This window comes from Rhinolophus sinicus, chromosome 14 (genome assembly GCF_057876585.1).
Source record: "Rhinolophus sinicus isolate RSI-liver-muscle chromosome 14, RSI-T2T, whole genome shotgun sequence".
Lineage (NCBI taxonomy): Eukaryota > Metazoa > Chordata > Mammalia > Chiroptera > Rhinolophidae > Rhinolophus > Rhinolophus sinicus.
Window position 1 is genome coordinate 163,829,731 of NC_142514.1, and position 18,180 is coordinate 163,847,910.

Here is an 18,180-nt window from a genome sequence, read left to right on the forward strand (position 1 = left end):
GGGGCCTCGCGCCAGCCGATTGGATGTTCCCTCTCCCCGCCTGGTGCAATTGGTCCGTTTGTTTGAATATGAATACACTTGTTTTCGGCTCCAGCGGTGGGTCCTGCTCCTCTCCCCGGCGGTGGGCCCCCGCGCCCAGGCTCTGGATCTGGCGCTCGCCGACATCTCTAGGCTCGGAGCGCTTCGGGAGTCAGCGCCGCCCGCACTGTGGCCGAGAACTTGAGGGGTCGAGTGAAGGCCGCTGGTCTGGGGGTTGCACCCGCCACCACCTTAAGCTGGGCGCGGGACTCCCAACTCAAGGGGGGAGCAAGTTTCTGCATCTCTGCGCAGCCCTTTCTTGCCAACTCCAGCGCAGCATGGCCTGCCGCCCCGCCCCCGCTCTCGCTTTCCGCCCCTTTCCCATCTCCTCCTGAGCTCTGGGACGCGGAGCACAGCAGTGGCCGCGCCCTAGCCCACCTGGCTGTGCAGTGAAGAAAAGGGACGTAAGCGGCACTGGGTCTCGGCAGCATCACTACCGCGGAGGCCGAGGCGAAGCCTAGGCCGAGAGAAGGCCTCGGGGCTGGGAACTCGGCGAGGCCGGGCGGCCTTCCCAGTCCAGGCCTCCCGGGCCTGCCCATTCCCCCACTCTCGCCCCCCCCACCCCGGCCCTTTCTTCTGTTGTTTCTCCTTTCGGAAGCCGCGGTGCGCAGCGGAGCGGAGGCACAGCCGGGCTGGAGAGGCCCGAGCAAACACGCCACTTACTTTGTGTACAGAGGGTTCTTGTGAAAAGCCCTGAAGAGTCCTCACCAAACACTCACCAACTTCTCCCACGTGCCATTTGTTGACTAAGTGCGGCTGCTTTTCCAGGCTCCCGAGAGCAGGGGACGCCAGGGGGAGATAAGAGGGAGGAAGGTGACCAATGCTGGGAGAGATTGTGTGTGTGTGTGTGTGTGTGTGTGTGTGTGTGTCCTCGCCGGAGATGTTGGTGTGTCAGCGTGTGTCGGTGTGTGCCACCGGTTATCTGTGTGTGGTACGTGTGTCTCGTCACCATGATTCCTTTTCCTGGGTCTGCTCAGTCCACGGAAGCAGCTCCCCTTCAGCTGTTGCCAGAAAACCGGGTAGGAAAGTAAGTAAATGGCTTTTCTCTTCTGACCACACACCAGAAGTCCATTTGTTGAATGCCATACAATTAGGACACACCTCAGTACACTCCAAAGGCGCCCCTTGGCGCCCCGCAGTTAAGGTGACAAGGGAGGGAGCGGCTGCCTAGTCCTGCGAAGTTCCGAGCTCTATCGGACCTTGCACGCCGTGTCTCCGGGAAAGGGGAAGTTTGGAGATGGGGGACATACCCAGGACCCAGCAAAGAATAGGGTTGGAACAGTTGGGACAGGGAGGCTGAAACAGCTACCACCGGGTACACTTAACTCCTCTTGACTTATGAAAAGTGCCGAAAGTCAGAACTCATAAACAAAGTCTGTGCACCCTGAACTCGCTGCTGACATACGGCGCGGCAGCCACCCCGGGAAGCTGAGGCCGTGAGGACTGCAGGCTGCCTTGGGCTGCGGGCCTAGTATAAGCCTCATACTCTCGTCCCCTGCGGGGACCTACTAACGCCACGACCAAACAGCTTGGGCAGAGCTCAGGAAAAGCGGAGGCCTCCCCAGCTTGGGCCAGGGTTGGGGCCTCACAACCCGCTCACCTCCTGGGCCTGGGAACCGCCATTCCCGCGGCCCATGAGCACTCTGCGCCAGGAGAAAACAGGCCAGAAGCGAAGCAGGTGGCGCCAGGCGCCAGGGTCAGCGGCCTCCTACGTGAGATTTCGTAGGACCGCGACTTTTCCCGATCCCGGGACGTGGGACTGCGGACCAAGGTCCCAGACCAGCGAGAGTCTGCGTTCTTTTTCTCTCCCTTTTTACTTCTCAAGCATTAAAGAAGCTTGAACTCAAGAAGCTTGAACTCAAGTCCACTGGGCATAAGCGGAGGGGGTTGGGGGGAGGCCCAGATTCTGTCCGAACTGGAGGCGAATATCATTTTTACAACCTGTCAAATTAGCAACCGAGTGGATTAGCACCTTCTTAAACTTTGCCTCGGAAAGAAGCCGCCATAATCTTGTTGCTATTTCCCCCCTAGGCACTGGCTCTTTTGATGGGCTCCTCCTCCCACCCCCCAATCCCCATCTCACCTCGGAGAAAAGTTTTAACAACAAAAATCATAAGAAGTGAGGAGCCGGGATTGAATGCCACTGACGTCATTGGTGGGGGTGGGGGTGGGGGCTCGGGAGGGACTCTTGGAAACCCCTCTGCACAAACAAGAAACAAAAACGAGTTGGTTGCTTCCAGTGTGTCAATATTTTTTGGAGGGGTAGCTCAGCCCTGAGGGAGGCAGAGTTTTCAAAGTTTAAGGGGAGGAGTGGAGAGTGAGATTCCCTGTTCTTTCTGGGCTAGTTTCAAAGTGAGTGGGGGTTCTGTTCTACGTTGTGGGGCCTCGCGCCCTCTGCCAAGTACGTGTTATGGGGGCGACGCAGCTGGTTGCGGGTGCTGGGACGGAGGTGCAACGCGCCAGGGGCAGAGGTGTGAGCAAAATTGAGACAGCTCCTAGGTCGCCATTTTAATTGTGGCTTCCAACACCACAGAGGCACGCCTGCTGCCCTCCAAGGCGGGGGGTGGGGGATCGGCAGGATCGAGCCTTCCGTTTCTGTCTCGCGTTTTCCCGCCTCTCCCCAAGATGTTCCCCCCCCACCCCCCGCCTTTTGGAGCCTGAAGAGGACAGCTCTTCGGCCTGGTCCCTCAGGGGCTGGGGTCATCCCACCCGGTAGGGGGAGGCTCTCTGTGCGGAGAAAGTCTCGCCCGGGGCTCGCAGCTCACCAGAGTGTCGGCAGCCTCTGGCCGGTATTGGTTGGTAAACGTGAGATCAGGCAGCATCTCACCCCCAGCGGTCCCAGGCATTCGCCTGTGCCCACTCCCTAGATTTTCGGTCCGAAGGCGGCCTCTGGCAAGGCAAAAACGTGACCAGTTTTCGGGAGATGTGCTTTCGGCGCACGGCTTCAGAACCAAGAATCTTCCACCCGGTGTTGTGACACCTCTGAACTGCCACTTTTCCACCGCCAAGCAGAGGAGCGGTGCTGGAGCTCTGGGGAGGGTGGAGAAGAGCTTTTCTTTGAAGGAGGAAAGTCTCCGCAGACACCTGCGTCAATTTGCAGAGCCTCAAGAGGCTCTCTCTTTGCTGGCCTTGGGAAGGTGGGTTCCCTCGATAACAGAGCTGATGAAAAGGGTCAAACGAGCACGAAAAGCAAAGGCACCCACTTCTGCCGCTCAGTTTGGGGTCCCTCCTCCACACGAGGCCTTTCCCTCTCTCCTTTCCCCAGCAACCTGCGGATTTCTGGTTCACCCCGCAGCCTTGCAGAGACCCGCTCGCCGGGAAGAAGAAGAGAGCCGGGAGCCGGCCGGGTAGCGCCTCCAGGCTGTGGTCACGCTCGGCTGGGGAAAGCCGCGGTGCCCTCGCCTTACCTCCCCTCCTGCCAAATGGCAAGTAGGTTCGGTCCTCTTCCATTCACATTAGGAGGCAAGCGTCTCTCTTTCTCTTCCTCTCACCCAAACACTTTCTAAAAATCATTGTCCAATTGTGTTTCCTAGCCAAGAGATCCCTGGACTCCTAAGCCTTTGCTTTCCTAACTCTACATGCTGCTGTCCAGATGGGGACCAGGTTTAAAACTCCTGATGTGTGGGACATTTGCAATCAGTGGTACTCTCTGATTTTTGCAAATAGGGTTCCCAGGAAAGTTTGCTTTCCTTTTTTGTCACTGCGATGGTTCCCCAACTCTCATTTCACTGTAACCTCCGTCCTCAAGAGTCAAGAGTTCAGCTTCAAACGAAAAGAAAGCCAAGGCCACCTCAGTTCCTTCTCGAGACCTAGAGATCCCTTCTCTAAACAGCTGCCTATTTTAAAGGCCAGGGACCGAGTCTAGCATTTGTCCTGGCGTGGAGCAGGGAACACGCGGGCCGGGAACTAGGGGCTTTGCTGGGGGGTATGAGGCTGGGGGAGGGGGAGAGAGCAAATGTCATGGCTGGTTCGCTCGAGCAACCAGGGAACCGGAGCTAAGCGTATCCTGACGGGCTCTTAAAATGACATTGATTGGGACAAGCTGTTCCCCACCCCAGTAAGAGTTAATCTGCCTGTTAATCAAGGCACTAAGGGGCTCAATGCGAGTTTTATTAGCGATTGGAGAATAGAGGCAGCAGTGAGGGATCAAAAGCCGGGATTCCACATATTTGTCAGCCCGATCACAAAAAAAAAAAAAAAAAAGTATTTTCAATTAGAGAACAATTCGGCGCGTTTCATCACTTCCTAACTCAGTCTCACAGATGGTGACTTACAAACCTGGCTAGCGGGGAAAACTGAAGCCCGGGGGCAGCCGGGGCGAAAGGCGGGGGAGGAGCGGCAGGTTGGTTCGAGGAGTTCGGCCGGGAAAGTTTAAGAATCCTCAACCTAGGCCCTTGAAGCCTCAGATTCCTCCCGAGATGAGAGAGAATGAAAAATAAAACAACATATAACACCACCAATATCCGTGGAATCCCTTCCTCCGAGTGAGCTCCCCACCGCTCAGGCCAGGATCTGGCGCCGGGTGGTGTCTGGCCTCCGCGCGGCAGCCCGACCTGCCAGAAAGTTTGCGCAGCGAGAGGGACTCTCTTTCCATCTCTCCCGCGCTGCCCCCTTCCGCCCTGGAGGGGCGTTAAGCTCCCTCCGGTTTTCCTTTAAAACTCTAAAATAAATAAATAAGTAAACGCCAGGCCCTGGGGATATTTGAATAGTATCTCGTTCAATAATTCAAATTACATGAGAGGGTCCGAGGAAAAAAAAGACCAGCCAACCACATACGCCCTCCGATTAAGGAGGGCACGGGAGTGAGAAGGCGACAGAGGAGGTCCCCGGCTTGCTCTGGGCGCGGCGCGAAGACTCTGGTCAGAGGCAATTATGTCACTGCGTTTTCTCGCCGTGACAGCCCGAATAAACACAATCTCCAATAAACATCTCTAATGAGGGAGGAGGCCCGAGGATGGCTGGGTTTGATTTATGACTAGGGGGAAGGTCCACTTCCCACAGCTAAGTGGGCAACCTGATCGCCCCTCAACTCTGGAGAAAGGAACCCGAGGAGAGGACCCAGACTCAGGTAAGGTGCTCGGCCGGGTGGCCACTTCTCTCGTTCCCTTGCTTCCCGAGCGAGGTGGGCAGGGGGCGGCCACCGCTCGGAGTTGGGCATTGGTCCCAAGCACCTGTCATAGGTGCCTGAGACACAAACGTCCTCCAAAGATGAACACCCAGAACGTCTAGAGAGGTGGCGCCAGGAGCAAAAGTGGGAATGAGGGGCGAGCTCCGGCCTGACCTAGAGGCCTCCCCAACCTCCGGACGGGTGCTTCTGTGCCCAGGCGTTCCTGGGTGTTTGAGGCTAACCTTCTGCGACTTTCGCCCCGCAGAACCACGAGTGAGTCTAAGTATGGGGTCTTCCCTTCCCTGACCCACGTTGGAGAAACTTCTGGAGCCCGGCTTGGGCCGTCCGGGGGCAGGAGAGTAGCCGGGAGCTGTTCTCCCCGGCACTCAGCGGCCCGGCCCCCCTGGCGCTCACAGGCTTCCCACCGAGGCAGCCAGCGCAGTGCCGGCGGTAACCCGAGCCCGCGTTCTAGCTCAGTGAGAATCGCTAATTATTAGGTCTTCCGAAGTGAAGCTCAAATCACACGCTGGGGGCTTTACGCGCTGCCCAGCTCTGCCGGCAGCATTCTTTAGTCCTCCGCTCCTTTCTGAGAAACGAACACCCATCTCTAGGACTTTGTTTCGGTCCGACCATCTACACTTTGCAACCGCGGGAAACTTTTGCTGCACTTCGCCGGGTCCGCGGCGGGGCGTTTCCACACGCTCCAGGCGCGGATGGGGACGTCTCCACGCGTGAATGTTGTGAATTGTGATTCGGTTGTTCTAGGTGCAAACTGCATCACCCCCACCCCCACCCCTGCATTTCTCACGGTAGCGAACGGCTTCTGCAGACAGTAGCAGATCCCGGTCTCCCTCTCCCCGCCCCCTTTAACCCAGCTCAGCACCCAACTGGAAGACCACTCTGGGGACTGGAACATTTTGCTACTTTTGCAGAAAAACACGCTAGGCAAAGACAAGACGCCCCCTCCTTCCCTATCTGATTCCGCCCCCTGTAACTCCCCTCCATCTTTTATGGCTCCTTTTAAAAGCAAAAGTCAAGCCTCTGGGCTACTTGGGGCGGGTTTGGATTTGGGGGCACCAGTCGCGGGCAGCGGAGAGGCGGCGCGGGCCCGGAGCCGGGCGGGGGCCGGAGCCCGGGCGGTTACCTGGGAGCGGAGGGCGGGGAGGCAGGTGAGCCTGGCGGCGCGGGTTCCCACACTTCTCACCGCCGCTCGGCAGGGGAAGTGGCAGATCTGACAGCCGCGTTCTACGCGAGGACTTGCCCCAGAGTTTAAATGTCAATGATAAGAAAAGAGGGTGCTCAAGCAAGCGCTAACTTTCCTTAATATCCATGCCAGCGCGGTTCTCATTGGCTGCCCGACACGCGTGACGTCATGGCGGCCAGAGTTGGGCTCAGCTCCGTGCCCACCAGCGCTCAGGCCCGGCGGGAGCCTCCTCCTCCCCACCCCGAATCCGGCCCGCTCCAAGCCCTGCGGTGGCCTGCCTGGGCCCAGCCCTTGGCTGCTCACGCCCAGCCCAACCCCAACCCGACCCGCTCTCCCTTAGGGCGTTGAGTCACCCCAAAGAAACTAGTCCTACTAAGTACGCTCTTCCCTCCTGGAACGTGGTCCCTCCTCTTGGCTGGCCAGCTACCTTTCTGGGTGCCCACCTGGCCCCCTCTTTCCATTCCCGAAGGAGTCACTTTATCAGAGACACACGAAGGTTACACCGGGGTTGAGAGGGTCCTCTAGAGGAAATCGTTTTCAAGAGGAGCTCAAGGAGCGATAGGTACCCTAAAACTGGCCTATGGGCTTACAAGTCACCAGCTAGGCACAGACGAGGACTCCCGGGAAAGAACGAGTGATTGCTTCTTCTAGGCTAGGCCAAAATCCTCTCCAGGCCGCTGGTTTCTTCTGAGGGGAGCCACAAACGGCACCTCCGCTGGCTTCTCACGCCTCTTTGGGTTGAAAGGCTCCAGTCACGTAGAAAATGTAGGTGATTTTATTAATCTTTGACTTGGGGGGTTAACAATTGACTTTGTGGCCTAGAGGAGGAAAACAGGAAAGTCCCAAATTCTGAAGTCAAGATTCCCCTTCCCGGGGCCCAGGAAACCACAGAAATTGGGGCGGGGTGGGCAGGATACTGACCTGGTGGTCTGTGCTTATTTTCCCCTTACACCCAATGTGGATTGGGAGATACGTAACTTAGTCGAGCCGGGCATCTTGGGATGGGGACCTAAACCTGCGTTGTGATTCCCGGGTCTCTCCCTCCTCAACAGGGGAGGAGGCTTCTCAATGTCCATTGCTTTCGTTCTCAGCCTCCATCCGAGTCTCTAACTTGGAAATGACAGAGGTCCGTCCGGGAGAGCCAGGGGCGCTTGACGAGGTGGCAGGAGGGGAAGTGGTGGGGCGTGGATTGGCTTTTAAGCAGCTCGTGGGACGCCTAGCCCTGGTAGACCCGGGCGTTGGTTTCTTGAGGCTAGGAGGTTGACGCCTAGGCGGCAGGAGGGCCCCAGGGCCAGTTCCTGTTCGCCTTGCTTGGGTGGGTGCGGCAAAAGGAGAGCGGAGCACAGATGGCGCACGAGAGGTCGAGAGGTTCCCGCTCCCGCCCTGGGCACACCTGGACAGGTGTGGGGCTTCGCAACCAGCCGGGCGGAGGCTCCAGGCAGTCTGCCTACTCGCTCCTCTCCACCGGGCCAGCCAGCTCCCTGACTTGAGTTTTTTTTCTCTCTCAGCCTGTCGAGGCCCTGAAGGCAGGGTAAAAGTGAAGAGGAGAATGGGAGAATAGGCAGAGTGGTCTAAGCGTGGAGATCTTACTTATTTACAACCCGTATCCACTATTTCTCTCCATCCCAACCCTCAGGTCTTCCTGTGTCAGAGGCCAGGAACATCCATCCTACCGCCCTCCACTCTAATCTGAGCCAGAACCTTGTTGTGGTCCTGTCTCCCCAAGCCCAGCACTGCTGGGGAGTGGTACTCAGAGAGGTGTTTGCTAGGGTTTCTCCACCGCCACCGGCCTTCTCTAGTGACCTAGTTTCTTGGCAAGAGCCCTAGCTCTTCTCCAGGACCTGGTCCAGCTTTCGGCCCCAGATGTCCGAGGTCTCCCGCGCTCCAGGATCTGCCTTACAGTTTGGACTATGTGTAGGCCCCGGGCCTGAGCAGGCCTCCCTAGCTCCGTACGTAGTTTGTGTCAGCGGCTCTCTCCCCACCCGCACCCTCTGTCCGGAACGGAGGCCGCCGGGAAGGCTGCTCCGTGATTGTTTGTAGTCCAGGCCATTAAATGTGTGCGGATCCCTGCAACCCGGCAGGGTGCTCAAGAGCGACGCTGGAAACGCCACGGCCTGGGCCTTCTTATCTGCCTGTCAATAAAGGGCGCTCTCGGGAGGCGCGGGAACGCCGGGCGGTGGAGGCGAGGCCTGGCTAGGCCCTTCCGCGCTCCGGGCCAACGCAAGAGCCGCTCTCCATTTACCCCGGGCACAGAAGGCTGGGCGGGAGGAAGCTCGCGCCGGGGTCGCCAGGGGGAGGTGCAAGTTCAGCTGCTGCCGAAGATTGGTCTCAGGGTAGCTCTGGACCCGGGAGCCTGCCACCGGCCTTGGGGGCGGCTGGGCCCGGCCCGGCCCATAGCAGTGCTCAGCCTGCGAGGCCGGGCCTTGCCCCGCCTGGGCAGAGGCCGACTCTCTAGGCCGCATCTCCCAGCAGCGCGGGCGGCTCCGGGGCGTCATCGACGACTTGTAACACAGGTCGATGGCTGCCTTGTAACACAGGGATGCGGAGTGCAACCGGAGGCGGGCTGTAGGTGGGGTGCAAAGGTCCAGAAACAGGAATCCTCCGATACCTAGGGAGTCCCAAGCTCTGGTTATTCACAATAGCAGTGAGTGAGCTCGGCAGCCGCCGGGTCTGCGGGGGGTTCCCTGGCCTAGGACTGCCGGAAAGCCCAGAGCTTCCCCTCCAACTCACCAAGGCGAGGTGGGGAATGGGGAAAGGGTGAGGGATCTGAGATAGGGGGTAGGAGTGGAGGACGGGAAGAAGAAGAATGGTTCGAGAGCAAGGCTTGAATGGAAGGAGACAAGGGATGGGAAGATAGATCCGTCGTTGGCTTGAACTGTAGCTGATGTATGTAGTTCTTGTCCAAAGTATGTGTTCTCGTTCTCTCTCTCTCTCTCTCTCGCTCGCTCGCTCGCTCGCTCGCTCTCGCTCTCTCTTTCTCTCTCTCCCTCTCCTTTATGCAAATAAAGCAGCTTCCAGACTGGAAGCCCCTCCTGCAGGATCTGTGCTACAGGGTGGGTGGGAATTGATTTAGTATTTGTCTTTTCACTGAGAAGGGCTCTGGCCAGTCTAGAAACAATTGAAAGTAAAAAATTGATTTTCCCACTTACGTATTTTAATTTCATTTTACTAAGTCTGGACATAATCCATCCTGTTAACTTCTATTTTTAAAATTATTCCTGGGAGGGTACTAATTTATAAAAGGGTTTAATACAAATCTTTCGCATAAAACAATAATAGAAAGCGAGGGAAAAGTCCCTGACTAATTGAGAAAAATACTGTGCATTGCATCATGTCAAATAGCTGCACAAGACAGAAATCCATATATTAAACTTAACGGGCAGTGCATTTGGCTCTCGCTCTTTCTTCCTTCTCCTTCACTTCCTTCTCCTTAAATGGCAAGCTTTTTAAAACAAGATTTTATTTTAAATAAAAACTGGAGGAATGTTTAGTGAATCTGAGCATTAAAAAGAAAATATTTAGCGAAGTTAGTATTTGCCATCTCTTCACTCGGGTCTAAAAGGCTGCATAATGGCATGGTTATAGGCAGTATTGTGGTATCTCTGCTGTTCAATTATTTTCCTGCTCTCATTCAAAGAAATACTTCGGTTCCTCTCCTGTCCATTCTATCCCATCATAAAGTTTTATTGGACATTTGGGAAAATCTCCGAATCCTTCCAGTTTGCTTTCCCACTAAGAAAATCTTGATTACAATCAATTCGAGAAAACTCTGCTTTTCCTTTCCTTCTCAACATTTTCATGTGAAGTCAGTCACGCTATGGCACCATGTTTGATTTCTTTCTCTCCCTTGCCTGGGTGGGGACAGAGACATTAGCTGAATTCCCTGAGGGTGATTGGATGCAATTCTCTGAAAGTAGACAGGCACGTCCTGGATGTTAGAAATTCACTTTTTCTCAACGTGACAAGGCTGCCTTCGATCTACAATTGTATTTGAATGGGCAATGAGCGGAAAGATCTCTCATCATTAAACCTGCTTCTACTTTAGCAAAATAAGGAGAGCCTCATTTGCACACAAATGCGCATAACACTGGGATTCCCTGCAACTCTTTAATAAAAAGGGATGGCTGCGTAATTTAAACTGGAGGTGAGAAGGCAGAGAGAGAGAGAGAGAGAGAGAGAGAGAGAGAGAGAGAGAGATGGGGGTTTCAAAGGCATCCCCCTTCCTTCCCCCCAAAGGACCACGTGATTGAGTTGACTTTTTTTTACTTTAAATCTTAAATAAGATGTGAGTTGTAACAAGAGGATTGGCACTTACTCTGTGACCCTTATAATTGGATTAAATATAGACTGAGACATACAAAAACACACCAAGATTGACACCTGCCAACTGGACTTCATTATGATTGATTGTGATGCTTCGTGCTGGCAACAATAATGAAATAAATTGTACGGATAAAACAGCACATTTGTCATTTCCGTGCCATGAGTGAGGAAGTCAACGAGTTAGGCAAGCTGTTAGCTGACAGGCGCAAGTGGGAGGCAAGCTAAAGAGATAAATAAGGATTCCAGGCATTGACAGGACAAATTATAACTTGTCACAACCTTTTTAAATTCAGAAGTTTTCAATTAACATATATATTGCTGTTACATATAAGATAAGGGGGGCCCCCCCACCTAAACACAAGGATGCTCAGGGACACGCCCCACGTCGCCAACAGCTTGGGCACCCAGGCCTCTCCCTCTTGGTTCTCAGGTGAGTTTGGAGTGCACCCACTGGCCACGAGTGCCCCGCCAGTCCACAGGCGCTATGGGCCTCGGTAAGGTGGGTTATGGTGTGTTAAGCTAAGGGGTGGCTCCTTCTTTTGTTTAGAAGTGCAAATCGTGGGTCCAGTACCCTTTCTTCACAGAAGCAGAGCTCCCAGCCAAAGCGAGAACCTGAGTAAGGCCTGGACCCAAGTCTGGCAGGACCAGTGATGCTCTTTTTGCCTCCCCTCCATCGCCACATAGGGAGTAAAAGATAGAAGGGACAGGTGCCCCCCTTTAAGCCTCCAAAGTCTCTCCATCAGGAGGAAATCTGAGCCCTTGGACTTGGAGTCCACGTCATGGGTCCAGGCCTAGGCTGCTGAATCCTGGTGTGGCTCTTCTCCCCTTATTGCCTGGCCCAGTGTGACTCTGGAGGAGGCCGCAAAACCAGCTCTTTTGTCCCACCCAGGAAAAGGGACTACTTTTCCCTGTTCATCCCTTGACTTTTGTATACAGTCTTAGGGGCTCTGCATTGGTCCTTGGGTGGGGATGAGCCCACTGGCGGGTCACTGGGTGCCCTGAGGCCAAAGTAGGGTGAGTGAGACTTGAGGAGGAACAAGGAAGGCTCTGAATTACCTGGCAGGGGCTACAAGTGAGAGGCAGCAGTGGGATTTCTGATGAAGACTCCTGTCTGTGGATGGAGACTAATGTGGGTAACATTTGACATGAGTCAGAGAAGGGTATAGGGGAGTGTAAACTCCTTAACTGTCTCCACCTCAAAGGACATTGACTTCTCAGTTTTAAAGCTTATTCTCTACCCCAAGCTAGAATCTGGACCTTGCAGTATCTCTTGATATTTCCAGAACCTTTCTGCACGTGTGTCCTAGCCTCCCATCAAATGCCAGCTGGAATTTCGCAAAGTTAGGGGTGGAAAGTGAGCGTCCCTAGGTCTGAGGCTGCTGGGCCAGAAGCACCGCCTGGATAGGAGTGTAGGGTACAGAACCGGGACTTGTCCTCGTCCAGCTGGGGAGTGCAAGTCTGCTGGAAGCAGGGCAGGTCCAGTTCCAGACAGGCTGGGGAGGCGAGGATCTGGGAAGACACCCCACTTCTTCTCGATGCTTTGGTCCACTTCTGCTGCTTGCGCTCTGCTCCTGCTGGAGTCTCGCTACTGGCGCCGTCATCCTGGTTCTGGTAAGAAGAGCCCAGCCTTCGTGTCAAGGCTACAACCTGTCACCACAAACACTCAAAAGAGTGTCAACCCCAACCTTCCGGTGCCTGCCACCAAATTAAACACGGAGAAGCTCTGAATCTTTCCAAAGACAGAGCCCCGGAAGAAGGGGAGGGACGAAAAGGAAGGCAAAAAACAAGTTACTTAGAATTAGTTGGAAGCAGCCGCATTCCCCAGCGACTGCAGCCATTAACATTATAATCTCAAACGCCATTTTTTATGTAACACTATTGTTAGTAAATCAACTCCTCAGGTCCTCTGAGACGCTGACCCCTGGCAATTCAGTGAAAGTGTAATTATCTCCCCGAATCTTGGACAGATTTAAGAGATTACATTTCAACTAAATCTATATCAATGCTAATTCCCTCTCCCCTCCCTCCCCAGCCTGCAGGTGCTAGGCACGGGAAATGGCGTCAGGCCTCGGCACAGCGCTTCACAAAGAGGAGAGGGCTTGCTGTGTACAAGGCCAAAAGAAATGAAGCCCCACATAAAATTACACCTATTTTTTTTTTTTTTTTTGCTACAAAACCTGGTCTTATATAGTAAAGTTAAACAAAGCAGCTATGCTAAATTAGCGTTACATAAAGGCGAGTTTAATGCTCGGTTACAGTCAACTGGTGTATCTCTGATGGCTAATTGTCTATCAAAATTAAAGAGAAAAGAACAAATGATTCGTTATAAGAAGGTGTTAAAAGCTTCAACAAAAGAACATTTCACAAATATAATATCGGCAGCTCGAGGATTGCCCGCGGGGTTGTTCAGGCCCCGGCCCTGCGCAGCTATGAAAAGTGGGGTGCGGGGTGCTATTTTCCTGGCAAGAGCTCATTTCCTTCCAAATGAGTATAATAAAAACCCGAGAGGGGACATTAGAGTAAAGATCGGGATTAGTCCTAATCCGCGCGATGGACGTGGGCTTCAAAGCCGACTCCTACTCTCTCTGCCTGGGCTCAGGGCGGAGGGCGCTTTGCCACCTCCCAAGGACACCACAGCCAACTCGCCACTGCTTCACATTCAGGGACAAGAGGGAGCGAACACGGGCTGGGGGTAGTTTCAACAAAGGAGCGCAGGCTCTGCCGGTTCCTGCTCTTCCCTGCCTTCTCCGGGCTTGAAGAAGACAGTCCCGGGCTCTCTGAGGGACGTTGGAGGTTAGGGCACCGTCCAGCACGTGCCTTTCTGACGTGCAGTGCTGGCCTCCGGGGGCGCAGGCTGCTGTAGCCAGCCCACCCTCCTAGACTGGGGAGGACGCAGAATATAATACGACGGCCCCCTTCCCAAGGCGACACCAGATCTAGAGCTCCAGGCATATTTGTTGTTCTAAGTTAATTAAAGGTGAAAGCAACCAAAATGCGCGCACTAGGCGCACAGAGGCAATTCCCGACTCTGCGTAGTCTGTCCGCTGCACCAGAGGAGCCGCCGAGGGCCGCCGGGGCACGCTCACTCCGCCCGAGTCTCTGTAAGAGAATCTGAGGCTGGGGAATAAAAGCCGAAACCAAATCAGGCAGCAAGAGCAACAAACCGTCTGGAAAATGGACCCACGGAGCCGCAAGAATGTACTTTTTTTTTTTTTTTTAATCTTTGACCACTTGTGTCCTAAAGAAAGTGTATTGAAGATAATTGAAATGATTACAATTCATTGCTGCTTGACTTTGAATATGAAGTCACATAATGACATGCCCACCGTACAACAGCAGTTTAATTTCCATTATCCGACTTCGGGATCCTTGCGCCAGCCGCCGGGGCAACGCGTCGCTAATGCAGAAATCTTGGCTCTTGCCTGCATTATTCATTGCAGGGGCGTGGGGGTGGGACGGGATGGAAAATGGGTTTGTTTCCTCCTCCCCCCGAAACTTGTTCTGAAAATCCCAGGGATCAGTGGACCCGGAGGAGCCGACATCCGAGACAGTCACCGTCAAGGGGGCACTTTGCACGACGGGGCTGCGGGCGATGGCGCTGCGCTGCTGTCTTGTCCTCAGGGGTTCTTGGACCCGCCTGGGACAGGTCCCCCCAACTCCCACCCTAGCCCGGTCCTGTGTAGGAAGAGCTTGGGCTGGGAGCTCTTCGTCAGGTTGCCCCCAGGGACAGCCACCCTTTCCTCTTCCTTCCCCCTTTCTTCCATTCCTGGTGAACTTTCTGCTTCTGAGCTGCTAGGTTCGCGCGCAGGGGGCCGGGGGCCCCCTCTTGGATTTGGAAGTTGCTTAGGCCTTGAACTTGCCCTGTCCTCCCCCGCGGCCACCCCACACCCCCGCGACCTCAGGGAAAGAGCGTAGAAAACCAGGGTCTCTGCACCGTGGGGTCGCTGGAGCTCACCTTCGGGCACGGCCTCGGCAGAACCTCTCAGCTGAAGCCGCAGGGAGAGGGGGTGGGTGAAGGGCCCGGGCCTCAGCCTTGCGCAAGCGCCGCGGGGGCCCGCTGCTCCCTCCCCAGGCGCGGGGTCCCGGGGACAGATCCTGCGCCCCTCTCCGCGAAACTACCGCTTCTAAAAAAAAGACCATCTGGTAATTGTCTTTCTTTAGATCTTCCCTTAATTATGCTTTTAATTAAAGATGGTTCAAGGCACCGGACCACATGAAGGGCAGTAATTACAAATTACATTACAAACCCGACAGATGTAGCGGGATCTGCTGGGGAAAAGGTACCGGAATAAAAATTTGACTAAACTTTGGGATAAATTAATCGGCGGCTTGGAGAACAGCAGCACAGTTCTGATTATGTAGGCTCCGGCCAGGATTTAAGTTTTGTGTCATGATTGTTTTCATATTTCTTTGACGTCTATTGATTTGGAGGCAGCTGCAAGCCTTTGTCACAGGAGAGAAGAGCAGTCACAATATATTAGCTTGATGGCATAACTCGAACCGGAGAGGCGAGGGGAGCCGGAGCGACGGGGGCACATGTGACCCCGCCCGGGGCCTCGCGGCCCAACCCTTACATTAACTTGTTCTAACAGGAATAATGGAGTACTACTACTAATCCTTGGTCAGAAGGTGCTTTTCTGTCTAGAACGCGGGCGGCGGGAGTAGCGCGGCCGCAGCAGGGAAGACGAGGGTGTCTCCGTGCCCGGTGGTGCCTCCTCGCCGGCCTCGGCCTCGCCGCTGGTGAACTTAGGCTGGGCTCAGGCCCGGCTCCTGGACTCCCAGTTCCGCACCCACGTCGGCGGGCGCCAAGATGGGAGAAGATCCACGGGTCCCAGGCCTGGCCCGGAGGCTCCAGGCCAAGTCTCCCCTTTGGCCTCTCTTGGGGACTCCCGATGGCAACGTCGGGGTTGGAGGACCTGGGGCGGGAAAGGCGGTCGCCTGGCGGGTGCCCTGCCGCCCGTTCGCCCGCGGCGGGCTGGGAGCCTACAGAAGCGTGACGCAGACTGTGAAAACAGAAGGGAGGGAGTTGGGTCATTTCCTTCGCTAATCATCGCCTCCGCCTGCTCCTTCCTCCACCCTCACGGTGTCCCCGCAGCCGTCCAGACTCGAACACGTGTCCATGCCAAAGTCTGACTCACTTTGAGCCAGTGGCTGCACTTGATGGAAAAAATATACGTGCCCCTCACTCAGCCATCTATTTACAGCGTCGGTGCAGAGCCCGGGGAAGACACGTGGACAATTAAAGACACCCACTTACGGCTTTCTATTACCCACAAGCTTTCAGAAATTGATACAACCCTAATTTTGACACAAAATTCGTCTAATGCACCTTGCGGTAGAGGAACGTTCACCGGGAAGGTGTGATCCACCCTCGATCTAAACCAAGAAAACAGAACTATTGTTGCAGACCCAGCGGCCTGACACCTTTTCTCACTGCCAGGGGAAGGAAAGTTTTTCTTTTGATTCGTCCTCTCACTATGTTTCACTTTTCCTTGGCGTTACAGTTTCTGAGAGGAATGTAAATATTTTGACTAGTCCTCCGCAGGGGCCTTTCAAACACCAGGCACAATCATCTGTGGAATACTGTAGTTTTCAGTTTCAAAAGTTGGGTGTGAGAGTCTGTCTTGCTGGGGAAACCCATAGAATTAGCGGCGACCTCTCAACTCCCTATTTGTATAATGAAATGAAGTATTCCCTAGTGATTGTCCAAGTTTTAAAGACTTTTTTTTTTCCCTGTCACCGGTCCTTTCCAATTGTTTGCAGGGAAGAAAAATGAATCTAACAGACCATCAGTGGGGTTGTGGCAAGATCAGATTTCGCCGTGCTTTACTCTTACCTTTCTTCCTTTTCTGCTGTGGGCACGTACATGAAGTGTGCAAAAGTAGAAATAATATTTGTAAACATCAAAACCCTGTTTAGTTCTTCTGGGTATTTGAAGTGGGGGTTTCTTTCTTTTCCTGTTTTATTATTTGATACAAAGCTGATATGCTGAAACAGAATGCAAAATTCACAGAAACTAAAATAAGGAAAATTGTTCTAAGGTTTCCCTAGTATATAATATAAATAACATAATTAATTTTCATGTAAAATGAAGCAAAAATTGCCAGGAGGCATAACACATCACTGAATGTGTTTTTTTCCAAAAATATATTCCAAACATTTCCCAACATTTCCAAATATTTCCCAATATTATAGTCTTAAAATATTTCTAAACGTAAATATGGTATAAAAACATTGATTTCAACTCTGTTCTTTGTTGTTGTTAAAGTGGTACTTTCTTATTCTTGATTTCAAAATACCTGCACTGTTAATGTCAGTTGTGGCCATTTTAGGGCCTGGATGCTCTATGAAGACCACCTATAATGTGTTCATTTCCCTATCCCATTCTACTATAGTGTAATGAGTATTTTACATAAAACATTTTGGGCATTCTTAAGTCTTTTTTTTAAATCAAATACTCAACGTTTGTGACAAATAAGGCTGATTTTTTATTTTGTTTATACCAAATTGACTTAAATGAAATAAAGCATAATACAGAGAATTTAATAGTCCTATGCAATGTGACAAAAATTATTGAAAATAGAAAAAAATATTGTTAGAAATGTCTATAATATTCCTTGTGATCCTAATTTTTTTTGTGTGCGTATGTGTAAGGAATCTGAGTTTTTCAGCTATTATTCTGTTACCTCATTTTATGTTTCTTTTAGAGTACTCACCTATACTGTCTTCTCTTTCTGTCTTCCCATAGCTTATTTGTGCACTGTGAATTTCAGTAAATATAAATTATTGCTTAAAAGAGTAAAGAATGGTTACTTTATGTCTCATTGTTCTTTCCTTACAATCTGCTCCAAAATGCTTTTTTTCACAAATCTCATTGCTACTATTTCCCCTCAATTCCATGATGACAGTGAATGGCAAGTGCCATTCAATTTAGAGGAACTCAAGCACAGAGAATATAAAGATTTTGTTCAAAACTTCCCTCAACTCTGTTTTTGGATTTTGAAGCAGAACGAGGCTGAAGCAATATCAGTACAAATCTCTCACTCTATATGAGTCTACTTGAAGGAGGTGGCTTTGGGGGTTCATTTTGGAAACAGCAGACCTACGTGTGCCTGAGAGACTGACAGGCGATGGTAGACCCCAGGAGGAATAAAACAACCTGCCCCTGAGTTGCAAACAAGGAAGAGTTTCCTCTCATTTTCTCTCCTGCATTACTTTTTCTGTATTTGGCAGCTGAACTAGAGAGCAGCCTGCAACATTTTGCCTTGGGGGACTTCCTGCGGCTTTGCCACATTCCCTGGAGAAACTCAGATCCTGGAATAGATGGAGGGATTATAGAGAGCCACAAACATCATTCTCCCTCTAATCCATCTGGGGCTGATGCTGTATTGGTAACAACCTTTCTGTTACTTAGCGGTTTCCGACTATTTCAATGAGAACAAATAATAGGAATTTGGTAGTGGAGGTG

General features: G+C 52.8%; 1 long non-coding RNA gene across 2 annotated transcripts in view; it reads left to right on the forward strand.

Annotated features, from left to right (window-relative positions):
- Positions 1–4,373: 4,373 nt before the first annotated feature.
- Positions 4,374–18,180, forward strand: part of LOC109450855 (uncharacterized) — a 145,745-nt gene continuing 131,938 nt past the window's right edge. For both annotated transcript variants that reach the window (XR_016018348.1, XR_016018347.1), the window contains exon 1: positions 4,374–5,146. This is a non-coding gene — a long non-coding RNA (uncharacterized LOC109450855). The remainder of the gene's footprint in view (positions 5,147–18,180) is intronic.